Source organism: Lutra lutra, chromosome 11 (assembly GCF_902655055.1).
Source record: "Lutra lutra chromosome 11, mLutLut1.2, whole genome shotgun sequence".
NCBI classification, from domain to species: domain Eukaryota; kingdom Metazoa; phylum Chordata; class Mammalia; order Carnivora; family Mustelidae; genus Lutra; species Lutra lutra.
Window position 1 is genome coordinate 18,789,977 of NC_062288.1, and position 20,230 is coordinate 18,810,206.

The 20,230-nt window shown below is 38.6% G+C and overlaps 1 pseudogene; it reads right to left on the reverse strand.

Annotated features, from left to right (window-relative positions):
- Positions 1-11,466: 11,466 nt before the first annotated feature.
- LOC125081516 (uncharacterized) lies at positions 11,467-11,567 on the reverse strand (annotated as a pseudogene).
- Between the last annotated feature and the right edge of the window lie 8,663 nt (positions 11,568-20,230).

Sequence of the window (20,230 nt, forward strand, 5' to 3'; positions counted from 1 at the left end):
GATACAGAAACAACAACAACAACAACAAACAAACAAACAAAACAGGGCATCTGTGTGGCTCAGTTGGTTAAGCATCTGCCTTCACCTCAGGTCATGATCCGAGAGTCTCAGGATTGAGCCCCACATAGGCCCTGCTTCTTCCTCTGCCCCTGCCCCTGCTCATGCTCACTCGCTCTCTCTCACATACACATAAATAACTAAAATCTTTTTTAAAAAGAAAAACAGAACAGATTAATGAAACTAAGAGCTAGCTTTTCGAAAGAATTAACAAAATTTATAAACCCCTAGCAAGACTTATTAAAAAAAAAGACTCAAATAGATAAAATCATGAATGATAGAGGAGAAATCACAAACAATACCACAGAAATACAAACAATTATAAAAGAATATTATGAAAAATTATATGCCAACAAACTGGGCAACCCAGAGGAAATGGACAAATTCCTACAAACTTACAAACTACCAAAACTGAAACAGGAAGAAATAGAAAACTTGAACAGACCCATAACCAGCAAAGCAACTGAATCAGTAATTCAAAAATCTCCCAACAAACAAAAGTCCAGGGCAAAAATGACTGATGTCCCAGGTGAATCCTACCAGACATTTAAAGAAAAGTTAATACCTATTGTTCTCAAACTGTTCCCAAAAACAGAAATGGAAGGAAAACTTACAAACTCATTCTACAAAGCCAACATTACCTTGACTCTAAAACCAGACTAAGACCCCACTAAAAGGAGAAATACAGGCCAATATGCCCAATGCACTTGGCTGCAACAATTCTCAATAAAATAATAACAAATCGAATTCAATAGTACATTAAAAGAATTATTCACCACAATCAAGTGAGATTTATTCCTGGGCTGCCAAGGTTGAATAACCACAAATCAATCAACATGATCACCATATTAGTAAAAGGAAGGATAAGAACCATATGAACCTATCAACAGACACATAAAAAGCATGTGACAAAATACAGCATTTTTTCCTGATAAAATCCCTCAACAAAGTAGGGATAGGTGGAACATTCCTCAACATCATAAAGGCCATATACAAAAGACCCACAGCTAATGTCATCCTTAATGGGGAAAAAAAGAGCCTTCCCCCTACAGTGAAAAACAAGACAAGGATATCCACTCCCATCATTACTATTTACCATAGTACTGGAAGTCTGAGCCTCAGAAATCAGGTGACAAAAAGAAATAAAAAACATCCAGATTGGCAAGAAGGAAGTCAAACTTTCACTCTTTGCAGACAACATGATACTCTAGGTAGAAAACCTGAAATAACCAAAAAATTGCTAGAACTCACAAATGAATTCAGCAAAGTCACAGATTATGAAACCAATGAATAGAACTCTATTACATTTCTATATACTAATAATGAAGCAGCAGAAAAAGAAATCAAGGAATCAATCCTATTTGCAATTGTACCAAAACAAATAAGACACTGGCATAAATCTAACTAAAGAAGTAAAAGATCTATACTCTGAAAACTATACAATACTTATGAAAGAAATTTAAGAGGACATAAAGAAAGGGAAACACATTCCATGTTCATGGGTTGGAAGAACAAACATTGTTAAAATGTCTATAGTACCCAATGCAATCTACACATTTAATGTAATCCCATTAAAATACCACAATCCTCAAATTTGTATGGAATCACAAAAGACCCCAAATAGCCAAAGCAATTTCAAAAAAGAAAAAACTTTTTTTTCTTTTTTGAAAGAAAGGCATCACAATTCTGGATTTTAAGCTACATTACAAAGCTCTAGTCATCAAAACAGTATGGTACTGGCACAAAAACAGATACATAGGTCAATGTAACAGAATAGAGAACCCAGAAATGGACTCACAACTACACAGTCAATTAATCTTCAACAAAGTAGGAAAGAATCTCCAATGGAAAAAAGACTGTCTCTTCAACAAATAGTGTTTGCAAAACTGGATAACATGCAGAAAAATGAAACTGGACCACTTTCTTATACCACACACAAAAATAAATTCAAAACATATGAAAGACCTTAATGTGAGACAGGTAACCATCAAAATCCTAGAGGAGAATATAAGCAGAAAACTCTTTGACCTCAACTCTAGCAACTTCTTACTAGACATGTCACCACAAGCAAGGAAAACATAAGAAAAATTAACTCCTGGGACTTCATCAAGATAAAAGTCTTCTGTACAGCAAAGAAAACAATCAACAAAAGTAAAAGGCAGCCTACAGAATAGAATGGGAGAATATATTTGCAAATGATAAAGCTGTTAAAGTGTTAGTATCCAAAATCTACAAAGAACTAATCAAACTCAACACATACAGCCCAAAAAATAACCCAGTTAAGAAGTGCACAGATATGAAAAGACACTTTACCAAAAAAGACATTTGGATATCTAACAGACACATGAAAAGATCCTTAACATCACTCATCATCAGGGAAATACAAAGCAAAACCATGTACCATCTCACACCTGTCAAAATAGCTAAAATTAACAACACAAGATAGGTGGTGGTGAAGATGCATAGAAAGGGGACGCTGCTGGTTGCCCTGTTGGCGGGAGTGCAAACTGGTACAGCTACTTTGGAGAACAGTATGGCAGTTTCTTGAAAAGATAAAAATAGAACTACCATTTGATCCAACAATTGTACTACTAGGTATTTACCCAAAGGATACAAACATACAGATTCTAAGGGATACATGAACTCTGATGTTTATAGCAGAATTATCAACAACAGCCAAACTACAGAGAGAACCCAAGTGTCCACCAAGTGACTGATGAATGGATAAAGAATATGTGGTATGTGGTATGCGTGTATATGGTACATATACATAATTGAATATTACTCAGCCATCAAAAAGAATGAAATCTTGCCATTTGCAATGACATGGATGGAGCTAAAGTGTATTATGCTAAGTGAAATGAGTCATTCAGAGAAAGACAAATACCAAATGATCTCACTCATATGTGGAATATAAGAAAGAAAAAGAGAGAGAGAGAGGAAAACAAGCCATAAGAGACTCCTAATGATAGAGAACAAACTTAGGATTGATGGAGAGAGGTGGGTAGGGGATGGGCTAGATGAGTGAAGGATGTTTAGGAGGGCACTTGTTATGATTAGCACTGGATATTGTATGTAAGAGATAAATCACTGAATTCTACTCTAGAAACCAATATTGTACTGTATGTTAACTACCTAAAATTTAAATTTAAAAAAAATCATAAGGAAGAGAAAATATGCTTATAGTCTTGTACTGTAAAACTTCCACATTATGAGAGGTATCACGCCTTTCAAACCCATGTTGTTCAAAATGATTTAAGGGATTCACAAAATAAACAGGTGTAAAATATGACATCACATACATAAAACATGAAGGAGGAGAAGTAAAAATGTAGTGATTCTAGATTTTGCTTGAATTTAAATGACCATTAACTTAATATAGATTACTATATATTTAGGATGTTATATATGAACCTCATGGTAACCACAAACCCAAAACCTATAACAGATACACAAAAAATAAAGAGAAAGGGGTCCAAGATTAACACTAAAGAAAGCCATAAAACCATAAAGGAAGAGAGCAAGGTAAGAATAAACAGAAAAGAACCTCAAAAAAACTAGAAAACAATCAACAAAATGGCAATATGAACAATTACTTTAAATGTACATGGCCTAATGCTCCAAGAGACATAGGCAACTGAATAGATTTTTAAAAATCCGTCTTCAGGGAAATACAAATCAAAACCACAGTGAGGTACCACCTCACACCAGTCAGAATGGTTAAAATTAACAAGTCAGGAAATGACAGATGTTGGCAAGGATGTGGGGAAAGGGGAACCCTCTTACACTGTTGGTAGGAATGTAAGCTGGTGCAGCCACTCTGGAAAACAGTATGGAGGTTCCTCAAAAAGTTGAAAATAGAGCTACCCTACGACCCAGCAATTGCACTACTGGATATTTACCCTAAAGATACAAATGTAGTGATCCGAAGGGGCACATGTACCCGAATGTTTATAGCAGCAATGTCCACAATAGCCAAACTATGGAAAGAATCTAAATGTCCATCAACAGAAGAATGGATAAAGAAGAGGTGGTATATATATATATACACACACAATGGAATACTATGCTGCCATGAAAAGAAACGAAATCTTGCCATTTGCAATGACGTAGATGGAACTAGAGTATCATGCTAAGCAAAATACGTCAATCAGAGAAAAACAATTATCATATGACCTCTCTGATATGAGGAATTTGAGAGGCAGGGTGGTGGAGCCTAGGGGTTAGGGAGGGAAAAAATAAACAAGATGGGATCGGGAGGGAGACAAACCATAAGAGACTCTTAATCTCAGGAAACAAACTGAGGATTGCTGGAGAGTTGGGGGAGATAGGGATAGGGTGGCTGAGTTATGGACACTGGGGAGGGTATGTGCTATTGTGAGTGCTACAAAATGTGTAAGCCTGACAATTCACTGACCTTGTACCCTTGGGGCAAATAATACATTATATGTTAATAAAAATATATACATCCCCCCACAAAAAAAAAAATCCATCTGTATTCTGCCTATAAAAAACTCACTTCAGATTGCAAGTGAACAGATGGAAAACATATACTATACAAATGGATGCATGCACATGCGCACATGCATGCACAAAAAACCAGGGTAGCAATACTTCTATCAGACAAAGTGGACTTTAAAATAAAGACTGTAACAAGAGACAAAGAAGGGCACTATGTAATGATAAAGGGATCAATCTAACAAAAGGATATGACAATTGTAAATACCTATGCACCAACACTGGGGGGCATCTAATCACATAAAGCAAATATTAATAGACATAAAGGAAAAACTTGATAGTAATACATTAATAGTTGGGGACTTTAACACCCCACCTGTATCAATGAATAGATCATCCAGAAAGAAAATCAACAAGGAAACAACGCAACAGACCAGATGGTTTTAACATATATACAGAACATTCCATCCAAAAACAGAATGCACATTCTTTTCAAGTGCAAATGCAACTTTCTCCGAGACAGATCATATGTTAGGTCACAAAATAATTCTCAAAAACTTTTAGAGGACTAAAACCATATCAAGTACCTTCTGACTAAATCAGTATGAAACTAGAAATCAGTTAAAAAAAAAAAGGGAAAAAATACAAATACATGGAGGCTAAACAACATGCTCCTAAACAACCAATGGATCAATGAAGATTTCAAGAGAAATAAAAAAATAACTGGAGACAACTGAAAATGGAAATACTACAGTTCAAAACCTTTGGGAGGCCCCAAAAACAGTTCTAGGAAGGAAGTTAATAGCAATACAGGCCTACATCAAGAAACAAAAAAATATGAAATAAACAATCTTACCTTACACCTAAAGGAACTAGAAAAAGACAAAGTCCAAAGTTAAAAGAAAGGAAATAATAAGGATCAGAGCATAAATGAAAGAGACTAAGTAAAAAGAGAAAGAAAAATAGAAAAAGATCAATGAATCCAAGAACTGGTTCTTTGAAATAATAAACAACAATGATAAACCTTTAGCGTTTATGCAAGGATGCAAGGATGCAAGGAAAAAAAAACTCAAAACTGGAATGTAAGAGAAATTACACCTACACCACAGAAATACAAAATATTGTAAGCAATTCCTAGGAAAAATCATAGGCCAACAAACTGGACAACCTAGAAGACATAGATAAATTCCTAGAAATACACAATCTTCTAAGACTGAATCAGGAAGAAATAGAAAATCTGAATAGACCAATCACTAGTAACAAAATTGAATCAGTAATAAGTAAAACTCCCAATACACAAAGTCCAGGACAAGACGGCTTCACAAGTGAAATATACCTAACGTTTAAATAAGAGTTAATACCTATCCCTCCCAAACTACTCCAAGAAAGTAGAGAAAGGAAAGCTTCCAAATACATTCCACAAGGCCAGCATTACCCTGATACCAAAACCAGACAAAGAACTACAAAAATAAAAAAACTTAGATGTCACTATCCCTGATGAGCATAGATCCAAAAGTCTCCAACAAAATATTAGAAAATGAAATCCATTACCAAATACATTTAAAGGATTATTCACCATGATCAAATGTGATTTATTCCAGGGATGCAAGGATGGTTCATTCTGAACAATGCACACATCAACTCACATGATGCACCACGTTAACAAAATGAAGGATAAAAATGATGATCTCAATAGATGCAAAAAAGGCATTTGACAAAATTCAATATCCACGGTAAAAGCTCGACAAAGAGAGTGTTGAAAAAACATATTTCAACATAATAAAGGCCATATATGACAAGCCCACAACTAACATTATACTCAATGGTGAAAGCCTGGAAGTTTTTTCTCTAAGATGAGGAACAAAAACAGGGATGTCCATTCTTCCCACTTTTGTTCAACACAGTAAGTCCTAGACAGAACACTTGGGTAAGGAACAAAGGACATCCAAATTGATAAGGAAGAAGGAAACTGTCACTATTTGCAGATGACATGATATTTTACGTAGAAAACCCTAAAGACTCTCCAAGAAACTATTAGAATAAGTGCATTCCATAAAGTTTCAAAAAATGAAATTAATGTACAGAAACCTATTGTGTTTCTATACACTCACAGCAAAGTTGCAGAAAGAGAAAATAAGAAAACAATTCATTAACAATGCGTCAAAAATAATAATACAAGAATAAATTTAACCAAGGAGGTGATACACCAGTAGTATGAAAATTATAAGACACCAATTAAAGAAATTGAAGATGACAAAAATAGAAAGATACTATCTTTAGCCCACTGTATATTCTTATTTCCTTTATTATAGATTAATTGACCTTATAAGCTTGAGCTTTATTCTGGACTCTGTTCCATTGATCTTATATGTCTGGTTCTATATTACTGCCATACTTTTTTGATTACTATAGCTTTGTCCTATAGTTTGAAGTCTGGGATTGTCATACCTCCAGCTAATCAATCCATTGCAAACACCTATAAATCCAAAAGCAGATCGAAGAGAAGAAGAGCAGCAATTCTAGAAACAGAAAATCGACCATTTTCTGAAAGGTAGGACAGCGGAGAAGTGAATCCAAAGTGACAGGAAGATAGACCGTGGGGGGAGGGGCCAGCTCCCGGCAAGCAGCAGAGCAACTGAGCACAAAATCAGGACTTTTAAAAAAGTCTGCTCCACTGAGGGACATTGCTCCAGAGACTAAACCGGGGTGAAGCCCATGCGGGGTCACAGAAGGATCGGGGGTGTCTGAGTGTCACAGAGCTCACACGTATTAGAGCAGGGAAGCCAGCTACAGAGACAGAGCCAAGGAGTGAGCTCTCAGCTGGGGGTTACCTTGAACCGGTCACAGGCTGGGTGAGCCCAGAGCGCAGCCGCCGGAGGCCAGGGAGACGGGACTGATTGAGCGCTTTTCTCTGAGGGCACACTGAGGAGTGGGGCCCTGAGCTCTCGGCTCCAATAGGGCCGGAGACTGGGAGGCCGCCATCTTCATTCCCGTCCTCCGGAAGTCTACGGAAAGCCTTCAGGGAACAAAAGCTCCTGAAAGCGAACCTGAGCTGATTACTCAGCCCGGCCCCTGGTAAGGGAGGTGCAATTCTGCCTGGGGCAAAGACACTTGAGAATCACTACAAAAGGCCCCTCCCCCAGAAGATCAGCAAGAAATCCAGCCAGGACCAAGTTCACTTACCAAGGAGAACAGCAGAATTCCAGAGGAGCAAAAAGCAAAGCATGGAATTCATGGCTTTCTCCCCATGATTCTTTATTCTTGCAGTTAATTTAATTTTTTTTATTTTATTTTTTTTCTTCTTCTAAATTTTTTTTAACTTTTACCCTCTCCTCTTTTAACATTTTTTAACTAGTTTATCTTAACAATACCTTTCATTAAAAAAAATCTTTTTTGAACCTTGATTATTATAGTCATATTTTATCCTTCATTATATCTAACTTTTTTTTGTATACACATAGGGTTTTTTCTTCTAAAAAATTTGGGGTACAACTTCTAATAGATCAAAATATACCCTAAATCTAGCTCCGGGCTTGTTCTAGTCTCCGGCCGGAGCAAAATCTCTCTACTTTCTTTTTCTTTATTCTCCCAACCAACTTACTTTATCAACTCCTTTTTTAGAAATTAAAATTTTTTTTTTCATCTTTATAGGCATATTCTATCCCTTCATTGGGATGTACCCTTATACATGTTTTTCATTCTTTAAGATTTTGGGAGGTAGTTTCTTCTAAGAGACCAAAATACTCCCAAAATTAAGTGGGTGACCCTGTTCTAGTCACCAATCTAATATATATATTTTTTCTTTTTTATATTTTTTCATTTGTTTTCTTTTTTTTAATTTTTTTTTTTTTACCTGAACTTCTTTTTATCCCCCCCATGATTTGGGGTCTCTTCTGATTTGGTTAAAGTGCATTTTCCTGGGGTCTTTGCCACCCTTTTAGTATTTTATTTGCTCCTTCATATATTCTTATCTGGACAAAATAACAAGGCAGAAAAACTCACCACAAAAAAAAGAACAAGAGGCAATACCGAAGGCTGGGGACCTAATCAATACAGACATTGGTAATATGTCAGATCTAGAGTTCAGAATGACGATTCTCAAGGTTCTAGCTGGGCTCAAAAAAGGCATGGAAGATATTAGAGAAACCCTCTCTGGAGAGATAAAAGCCCTTTCTGGAGAAATAAAAGAACTAAAATCTAACCAAGTTGAAATCAAAAAAGCTATTAATGAGGTACCATACCTCCAGCTGTTTTGTTCTTCTTCAAGGTTGCTTTGGCTCTTTGGAGTCTTTTGTGGTTACATACAGTTTTTTAGGATTATTTGTTCTAGTTCCATGAAAAATAGTATTGGTATTTTGATAGGGATTACACTAAATCTATAGATCACTGTGGGTAGCATGGACATTTTAACAATATTAATTCTTTCAGTTCATGGTCAGAAATCACTTTTACCCCCTCCCTCCCATTTGTTAGAAAGTAAACAGATAACCAGAGCGATTTAGTACTTTACTCAGGGTGACCCAGACAATAACAGGCAAAACTGGGATTCAAATCCAGGAAGTCTGGCTCCAAAGGTTACAGTCTTAACTATCACCCCATCTCGGCACTCCATTAGTTATATTGCCTCTCCAAATTGACACTTGTAAGTATCAGGTTATTAGGCTGGCTCCAGATTTGGAAAACCACACAAAGAAAAAAGAGAACTAGAGCTATTTAGCAAAAAGCAGAGAAAGCCAAAAAGGAGTTGTAATTATTGTATTCAGATACTGGTCTCCTTCCCAAATTCCTTCCCTAACTCCATTTTTAATAAAAGGACATCAAGCTATCAAAGATACTGGGAGCAATGTGAAGGATAAAAAAGAGTCTGAGATTCTGAGAGACAGGGGCTGAGAGATGTGTGTAGCATGAGCCGAGGGCAATCCATAGCAGAGGACAGCCATGAATTAGAGGCCACCTGCCAACAGCCTCAGATTTTTATTTTCTAGCTAATTCATTTACCAAACACTCACAGAGTACCTACCCAACGCACATTGTTCTCAGCACTAGGAAATGCCAGAGAACAAACTGCTCCTGCCTTCCTTCCTGGTCTTATATCCTCCCTTCCTCTCCTGCTAAATCCACACTGGCCCTTCTGTATCACAGATCGTTCCCCCATCAGGACCTCTACACCTGCACTTCCCCATTCCTGGTGTGTTCTATCTCCTGTTCTTCAAATGGTTCAGCTTCTACATCATTTCCCCAGCGAGGGCGTCCCTAACATTCTGTCTAAATAAACATCTGGTGGCTTGTTCTTATATCCCTTAATTTTAATCTTTGCACTTATTGTATCTAATTTTTTTTCCATTTTTGTTTACTTTCTCTGCCTATTGAATTTAGTTTAATGACATTTGTTTTGTTTTGTTTTCATTTTAAATGGGCTCCCCACCCAACATGGGGTTTGAACTCATGACCCTGAGACTAAGAGTCATAGGTTCTACCAGTTGAGCCAACTTTAACTAATGAAATCAGGAACTTCTGTTTTGCAGTTTTCTGTATTTGTGATGTTTTGAATAGTACTTAGAGAAGTAGTCTGTAAATATTTACTGAATGAATTAATAAGCAAGAAATTATGCTTCCATTTTGGGGAAGGTGTTAGCTTTGTTATTTTGACAGCCGGTGGTTGCAAACTAGAGAAAATATTATGTGCATTATGTGGTTGAAAAGGCTAAGCATAAGCGACATCCAAACTCCTCTTCTTAGTAATAGGACCCTGGCTGGAGTTTACTTCCCCTGGCATCCTTTACAGCAAGGATTTGGTCAATGTGGTGTGGGTGGGAAAATTAGGTGTGTGTCATTTCTAAGTCATGCCCTTAAAAAGGAAGGTAGATGTCACCACTGGCCCTTCCTCCCAACCCCTTCCGCTACCCAGATGATGTCAGGATCTAAAGAAACCACTTTGGATCCGGTGATGGAAATCTTGTGTGTTGAGAATGACAGAGCTGCTTTGTCAACCTTAAATAGCTAACCTCTGCAGTATTATTTAGAGAAAAATAAGCTTTCATCTTATTTCAGTCACTGTATTGGAGGGGTCGGTTACTTAGTTACAACAGCTAGGTCAGTACTCTAATAACACTGTTTTAAGTCTTCTTCAGCAATTGAGAGGGTCCTTTCAATTTCAATTTCCTGCCTCTTTCAGGAACTACTGCCCAAATACTATCCCCATATATTTTCATTTCTTTTATTTTATCCTTACCATCTTTCAAGTTAGGTTCTGTGTCCCGCAACACATTGCATTTGCAACCTTCCACGTGCTTAAAGGGAAAGGAAACACAGTGTGAATTGCTCCTAATAGGAGCCAATATGCTATATGTCTCGCCCGTAATACCTTAATTCTCCCAATATGTCTGTAAGTCCAATGTCATTTCACTATTTTAAGCAAGAAACAGGCTCAAGGACATTAGGTGTTTTGTCCAAGATCACACATCTAGTAAGTGGCAGAGTGAGACTTTGAATCAGGTAATAGCCAAGTTGGCTCTTTCCACTACTCTATGTTGATACCATGGTATGCACAATGACTGAGGGCTTGCATTTGTGTTTTTAGATTTCTTTTGGCTCTAATTTCTTTTTTTAACTGCATGACTTTTACTTGTTGGTTCTTATGACATCTTTATCCAACCCTTAAGGCCGTATTTGTTTTTTTTATAAATTGCAGTAAAATAGAAGATAAAATTTACTATTCAGCTATTTTTTTAACTTCCTTTTTAGTTTTTTTTTTTTTAATTCAACTAGCCAGCATATAGTATATCATTAGTTTTTGGTGTAGTGTTCAACGATTCATTAGTCGTGTTTAACACCCAGTGCTCCTCACATTCAGCTATCTTTAAGTGTATAGATAGCTTAGTAACATTAAGTGCATTCGTGTTGTTGTACAACCAACACCATCTACCTCCAGAACGTTCCTATCATCCCTGAAAAAATACGGGATGCTTCATGAGTTTGTGTGTCAGCCTTGCACAGGGGACATGCTGTTCTTCTCTGCATTCTTTCAATCTTAGTACCCATGCGGGCCAAGGGAGCACAGGGAGCTTAAGTCATTGGTTTTCTAATTCTTGGCTCCTTTCCTCCTTTTCTTTCTTTCTTCCCTTCAGTGATCTGCTGCCTGCAGCTTCGTAATGAACTGGAGTGTCCTAGTGATAGATGTGCCTGTTTAAAGTCATGAGTAAGGGGAAAGAGAAATAAACATAAAAGGGCCTGGCTTGGGTCCTATTTTCATCCTCTGCCCCAACCAATCCCCAGGGGCCTGAGCAAGGAAACCAGAGATTCACAAATTGCCTAATTTAAAACGGAATCATTTTGAAGTTGCTCAGCCCTTCAACCAGTAAGTTAGCAACTCTGACACGCTCCACCCCGCATGACTCACTGTCCAGTTTCGAGCACTGCCTGTCTCTCAGAGTTTCAGCCTCATCTCGAACTCCCAGGCCCTATCCTCCCTTTCTCCTTTCCTTCTTCCTACCCTCTCTCTTCTGGAGGTCATCCTTGTCTGCAGAAAAGCATGGCAGGGAGAAGGGTCCATGGTTTCAGGGGAGGAAACTAATTTTGTGCAATTTTCTGTGTTCCATGAAAGGCTTTTTCCATGAGAACACCAACATTTGAGCATTTCCCGTGTTCACTGTCCCCTCACTCCCTTGTGACTATTCCCTACATCTCTACAAACACAGGAGCGGCCCACTTCTTCAAAAATGTTTTGTCCCCACAAATCCTGTTCATGGGAAGAGGCTCTGAGTTTAGTCTGTTCCTACCATTTATTATTAGTTTATTGCTCTGATTCAACACGTAAGCAAGCATTTGGGCTTCTAAATTATACCCTATGCAATTGTGAAGAGGAGAACTGGAAGCTATTGCCCCATGGATTCCATTACCATGCTTGCATAAGCCTGAACCAACCACCTTCCCTTCTCCTTCACCCCCTAACGACCTCTGGGAAAGAGCTTGAGGTGCAGGCCTAGCAGCTCTGCCTCTCCCCAGGATGCCTTCCAAGAGCCAGTGGGAGCACCCTGAGGCTGTGTTGAACCCATCAGGAGATGGTGTGGATACCCAGGCCTAGTCCTCAAGAAACCAAAAATCTTATAGGCAGGAGCAGTCAGTATGCAAAGCTATACCTGCTCTCAGTAAAAAGGTTAGCTCTCTTCAACACTGAGTTTGCAAGAGTGATAGTAATGATTAGTGGAAAGTGGGGCATCAAGAAGGTCTTCCTTACTAGAAAAAGTCTGCTAAGGTAGTTTCAGTAGAAATAATAATTCTTATAAAATTGTATGGGGTAAAATGAACTACTGGGACTTCATCAAGATCAAAAGCTTTTGCACAGCAAAGGAAACAGTTAACAAAACCAAAAGACAACTGACAGAATGGGAGAAGATATTTGCAAACGACATATCGTATCGGAAAAAGGGCTAGGATCCAAAATCTATAAAGAGCTTAGCAAACTCAACACCCAAAGAACAAATAATCCAATGAAGAAATGGGCAGAGGACATGAACAGACATTTCTGCAAAGAAAACATCCAGATGGCCAACAGACACATGAAAAAGTGCTCTACATCAATCGGCATAAGGGAAATACAAATCAAAACCACAATGGGATACCACCTCACACCAGTCAGAATGGCTAAAATTAACAAGTCAGGAAATGACAGATATTGGAGAGGACGCGGAGAAAAGGGAACCCTCCTACACTGATGGTGGGAATGCAAGCTGGTGCAGCCACTCTGGAAAACAGCATGGAGGTTCCTCAAAAAGTTAAAAATAGAGCTATCCTACGACCCAGCAATTGCACTACAGGGTATTTACCCTAAAGATACAAATGTAGTGATCCGAAGGGGCATGTGCACACGAAAGTTTATAACAGCAATGTCCACAAGAGCCAAACTATGGAAAGAACCTAGATGTCCATCGACAGATGAATAGATAAAGGAGAGGTGGTATGTGTGTGTGTGTGTGTGTGTGTGTGTGTGTGTGTGTGTGTATATATATATATATATATATATATATATATATATAAAATGGAATACTATGCAGCCATCAAAAGAAATGAAATCTTGCCATTTGCAACAATGTGGATGGAACTAGAGGGTGTTACGCTTAGCAAAATAAGTCAATTGGAAAAAGACAACTATCATATGATCTCCCTGATATGAGGAAGTGGAGGTGCAACATGGGAGGTGTGGGGGGTAGGAAAAGAATAAATGAAACAAGATGGGATTGGGAGGGAGACAAACCATAAGAGACTCTTAATGTCACAAAACAAACTGAGGGTGGCCAGTGGGAGGTGGGGAGGGAGAGGGTGGTGGGGTTATGGACACTGGGGAGGGTATGTGCTATGGTGAGTGTTGTGACATGTGTAAACCTGGTGATTCACAGACCTGTACCCCTGGGGCTATGTTAATTAATTAATTAATATGTTTATTAAAAAATAAAAATTATTTTAAAAATTGTATGGAGTGTTCTCATATTAATAGCAATACATATTCTTGGTAGAAAAGTCAGGAAAATTGTATATATATTCAAATCTTTCCAATCCCACAATACAGAGATAACTGTGTAAATATTTCTTAACCATGAGAGACTGTGGACTCTGAAAAACAATTTGAGGGTTTTGGAAGGGCAGGGGGTGGGAGGTTGGGTGAGCCTGGTGGTGGGTATAGTGGAGGGCATGTATTGCATGGAGCACTGGGTGTGGTGCATAAACAATGAATTCTGGAATACTGAAAAGAAATTTTAAAAAATAAAAATTTAAAAACTTATCCCATTTAATTTTACTTGGATTTAGCAGGAAAAAAAAGGGAGGTGAAACTAAAGGAGCTGAATTTTATGTACATATTTCTTCAAAATAAGCTATTAGTTACTAAGGAACTCTTCAAATAAATTACTAAAACACGAGGCTGTGACACTAGTGTTAATGCATAATATTAAAAGCTTATGCTTCTTAATGGCTACAAGTTTGTTTCCAAATATCCAGGTTTAGATGACTATCTGGTAAAAATCCAAGGTCCCCTTTGCTATGCTAAAAACAACAAAATCATATATTTTTTCCTGACCGAAAGAGAAAATGGGAACAAACTTTTTATCTAAGTGTACTCCCTGGGTGATTCTTCAAAAGAATTACTGGGAAAAATCTGACCTGTAAAGACTTATGTGCTATAAAAATAGTGATCCAGTTTCAAGAGTAAAACAATGACACTCAACATGGGAATGTTTACACACTTTACCTGTTATAAATTCAAATGCATTTAATTCTGAGAGTCCATCGCTTTGTTTTACACCAACTGCTCAAAATCCAACTTGATTCATATTTAGACCATGCCTTTCCTGTAGAGTGTTTTATTCTATTTCCCAGATGATCTAAGTGGCCATTCTTTCTCTTGTTGAAAAAAGACAGACTGACACCAGCGTGTCATTGATAGCAAGCTATAGTGATACTTCTAGATCCTAATCACAAGATCTGTGTAGTGTTCCCCACTGTCTTCCTGAAGACTCATTCCACGGAGCCTTCTGATTTCCGGTTCTAATTTGGACTAACTACTGTCTAAGCATGTGAAGCAACGGTCATCGTCCTAGGATATCCTCCTAGATTGGGCTCTTAGATCCTCCATTTTCCTCTTTCTGGGGCTCTGTTTCTGTGTGGCTCTAATATAGCTGTAAGTAACTCTCCTAGAAAAAAGGATTTAAAAGACAATCTTTCTGAGTCCTTCCCAGCATCTGAAAATATTTTCACGCTTTGTCTAGTGGGGATATATTTTGAGGTTCAAATCATTTCCCTCCAAATGTGGAGCTCCTCACCCCATTGTCTTTCAGAATCCAGCATTGCTGGTGCCTGGGTGGCTCAGTCGTTAAGCATCTGCCTTTGGCCCAAGTCATGACTGCAGAGTCCTGGGATCAAGCCCCACATGGGGCTCCCTGCTCAGCAGGAAGCCTGCTTCTCCCTCTCCCATTCCCCCTGCTTGTGCTCTCTCGTTGTGTCTCTATCAAATAAATAAATACATACAAACATACATACATACATACATACATACATACATACATACATACATACATACCTTAAAAAAAAAATCCAGCATTGCTGATGGGAGTCTGGGCCAGTGTGAGTGGAATCCCTTCACAGGCAAGCTTGTGTTTGCTCCGCAAACGTTAAGGATATTCTTTCTATCCTTGCAGGACAGAAATTTCACCACTGTGCGTCTAGATGGACCCTTTCCTTCTCAAGACCCAAATCATTTCTCTATTTTGAAAACAGTGATGCTTGGGCACCTGGGTGGCTCAGTGGGTTAAGCCGCTGCCTTCGGCTCAGGTCATGATCTCAGGGTCCTAGGATTGAGTCCCACATCGGGCTCTCTGCTCAGCAAGAAGCCTGCTTCCCTCTCTCTCTCTCTCTGCCTTCCTCTCCATCTACTTGTGATCTCTCTCTGTCAAATAAATAAATAAATAAATAATCTTTAAAAAAAAAAAGAAAAAGAAAACAGTGATGCCCTCCGTCTGTGTTCTTTTCATCCTGAGACTCCTGCTGGAGCACACAGAGGGTAAACTGCGTAGCTCTCTTCTCCTCCTTCTCATCTCCTTTTACATCACATACCTAAGTTTTGGAATTTTTTTTTTCCATTTATCTTCCAGATTACTAATTCAGTCCCTGGATGCTTCTATTTTTCAGACTTCCATGAAATTTCAAAGTTGATTTTGGTAATCATATTTTCAAGATTTCACTTTGAGCAATTCTGGTTTTCTGATTATTCCTTTCAATGACAACATATTTTCAATTTCTCCACAGCTTCGGTTTTTTTGTTTTTGTTTTTTAAGATTTTAAGTAATCTCCCCACCCAGTGGGGGGCTTGAACTGACAACCCTGAGATCAAGAATCCCATACTCTACTGCCTGAGCCAGCCAGGTGTCCCTCTCAATGGATTCTAATGAGACTGTAAAAGTTCCCCTCCTTCCAGCCTTATCTCCATTTACCCAAGGGGTAGGCTGTTCTATTTGTTTTACTCCTTTGTGCTGATGGGTTTTCTTTAATTCTCTGGTTATCTTTGTCCTTAGATCAGGACCAGTTTGCCCTGGGGTTCCCCTAGACTGCATTTTGAGCAATATTTTGAGAGGTGAGGATTAGAGATGAGCAAAGTCTGAGTGAGGCATTCCAGGTTGACTGTTTTGTGCTTATTGTGGGGGCAGAAGTAAGGAAATCACAGTCAAGGCCAAGAATTTTATTGGACTAGGAAAAAAGTATTGTGCTGGGAGTAAAAAAGAGAGAGAAAATTCGAAGGCTTAGGGTAAGTGTAAGATGGTGATTGACAAAGGATTTTTAATGGGGGAGGGGGTGACTATGCCAGTATGATAGGAAATGCGAACACTTCCAATTTACTGGTCACCAAAAACCCTGCCCCTATCCACACCTGCTGCTGTCATCCCAGAGAGACATGTAAGCTGATTTCTATTTTTTTAGTTGCCTCCCCAAGAAACAAATATCTGCTCCTGCCTCTCCATGGGGTCCTACAGAACTGAGAAGTCACGAAGAGTTCTGAAAGAGGAGAGGCCCTGTTGTTCAGGGTCCCAGGGTACAGCACAGTCCTGGCAGGCCACTCAGGTTCTGGCTCAGCTCCCACTCTGGGCGGCCTGCCTTATTGCTCAACACCACCATGACAAGGCCATGTCCCCTCCTAGTTGGCCTTGCAGGTGGATTTAATACATAACATCCCTGCTACTTTGCCAACTCTGATTGGTACAGCAATTTTGATGGGCTTTGCATGCTATCAGAACTTTTTCTTTTAAAGCTACTACTTATGAAAATTTTCAAACACATTTAGAAGTAAAGAGAACAGTATAATGAGCCCGCATGTGCCTGTCACCCAGTGTCTTAGTCCATCTGAGCTGCTCTAACAGAATACCACAGACTGGGCAGCCTATAAACAACAGAAATTTGTTTTCTGTTAAGGATATTCTTTCTAGAGGCCAAGATCAGGGGTGCAACCATGGTCAGATTCTTGCAAAAGCCCTCTTGCTGGTGCACGGCCAACCATCTTCTCCCTGTGTCCTCACATAGGGGAAGGGGTGAAGGAACCCTCTTGGGTATCTTTTATGGGAGTGCTAATCCCACTCAGGAAGAATCCACCCTCACAACAGAATCACGTCCCCAAGGCCCAGTCTCCTAAAAACCATCACACTGGGGGGTTAGGATTTCAACATATCAGTTTGAGGTAGACATAAACATTCCAGCTTCAACAACTACTTCAGTGTTTTGGCAATTTAAAAACCTACTTTTAAGCAGCACTCATTTTTCAAAATGAGACTTTCCTTTTTAATGGACATGTGGCTAAGCCCCACCTCCTGAAATTCTGAGATCTAAACCCCTAAAAACATAGTTTTAAAAAGTTTCACAAGGAATTCTGATGCCCACAGAAAACTGAGAGCCCCTGATGTAACAAAATGAAAACAGAAACATGATTCTAGCACATACACAACATTCGAAAGGGTTTAATAGCAGAATACCCAGAAGACATAAAGAAAAAATGGTTATATTGGTCTATATGAAAAAAATGGAAATGGCAGTAGACCAAAAGACCACAAAAGAAAAGGAATACAAATAATACAATGAGAGAAATATTTTCAACTTATATAATATCCTCAATTCATGGCAAATTTTGATAAATTAGCTATATTTACTCAAAATAGCAATATTTGTAGAACCCCACAGACAAAAGCTATGAATAGACATAGCCTGTTCAGACTCAGATGAAAATCTGAAAATGACCAAAAAGCTATGTACAGATGCTAATTCTCTTTAGAGGTCAGTAAATTACAAGTTAAAATGATAAAGAAACCATATCTAACCATCATATTAGCCAAAACTGAAATGATTTCTAATCTCCCATGCTGGTAAGATTTGGGAAGAAGGCCACTCCCATTCAATCACAGTAGGACTGTAAACTTTTTAGATGCTAATTAGGCATCATGTATAAAATTTTTTTAAAGATTTTATTTATTTATAATATAGAGAGAGAAAACAAGCAGGCAGAGAGGCAGGCAGAGAGAAAGGGGAAAGCAGGCCTCCCACAGAGCAGAGAGTCCAACGCAGGGCTCAACCCCGGGACCCCGAGACCTCAACCTGAGCCGAAGGCAGAGGCCCAACCCTCTGAGCCACCCAGGTGCCCCATCCATGTATAAAAAATTTAACCCATACACTCTGGGACCCAAAATCTTACTTCAAGGCATCTAGTCAGGAGAAAGAAAAGTCTAAATTTATTAAGATATGTAATAGTAATTATACATATTTCATACTAATATCATAATATCATGTTTCATAACATCAGCAATGAACATTTACTGAATGCTTACTATATGCCAAGAGCTGTGCTGAATGTGCTACAAAGGGCGTCTGAATTAATCCTTGCAACAACTTTAGGAGGTAGTTACCAATGATTTGTTTTGAAATGTGCTAGTCAGTATTGGAGTTGGAACTTGAAACTGTCAATACGACTGCGGAGTTCACGCTGCTGGTCATTGCGATGTGCTGCCAAACTAAAGACAGATAACGAAAAAGAAAACTAACCCAAATGCCCCTGATAAAGGAATAGCCTTCACAACAACATCAACTACGAGAAACACAAAACACCCAGCCCCCCTTTGGTTTCACAATTAAAATCCACCTTGCAGGAAGGGAAGCTGGAATACTTATGTCTTCCACAGAAAGAGAAAGAGAAAGTCATGATGAGGGAGAGACAAGTATGAAAATCTTTGCTGGATGGATGGCTTGGGAAGAGATTTCTCTCCTAAACAACCTCAAGATTTTTCTGCAAATTCCTGGTGAGAAGAGTTCTAACCAAGCCACTGACAAGATAAGGTTCCCCAAGCTCCCAATCAGAAGCAACTTTCTGGCTTCACCCCAACTGGCCCTCCTGAGGAAGAGCACTGATGGTGTGAGCAACTTTTTTAATTGGCAGAGGAGTGGTGCTTATGAGGATTCTAAGGGCGCTGGAAACATGGCCTCAGTTTTCCTGAGAATCATCACTTGTTTGTTGTATCTCCTTAGAATTTGGAGAACATGTCATGAATCCTATGTTCTCACCAAGCCTGTGGCTGACTCTACTTTGAAGTCTTATTAACTCCTGGTGGAAAGAGAGAAGCTCCCTATCAATGACACGATCACTTGCCCCCATGTTCTGGGCTTCAGGGTAGACTCTCCAAAGCCATCTCACTCTAGGTTTTATGCGTGAAGTGTGAGAAAAGATTCCACAGATAAACCACATGCCAGAGCTGGAGCTCTGGGAGCATATACCAGAATAGCTTCTCAGTTTGCTTTAAAATAGATTTAAATCTATAGTCAGTATAAACAAGTCACAAAGACCAGTGTAGACATTGTGTAATAAAGACTATTAATCTAACTGTGTGTGCCTGAAATTAATACAAAATAAACAAGGAACAAGTATTATCCCAATAATCTATTTAAGAAACCATGACAGCCACAGTCTCAAAATTATTTTTTCTTATCATCAACTGTTATTAATAGCTACTTAACCTAATCTCGTTCTCTTTTCAGACTCATGGGAGTAAACACACTTCTAACTTGTGCAAACCTCTGCCTTACAGTAAAATCTTTGAAGCATATTTACTGCTAAAGCACAAAAATGTGGTATTTCCAGATGATTCTTCATGCCAAGTCCTTATCAAAAGCTCCTATTAAACTATTTTCTTTTAGG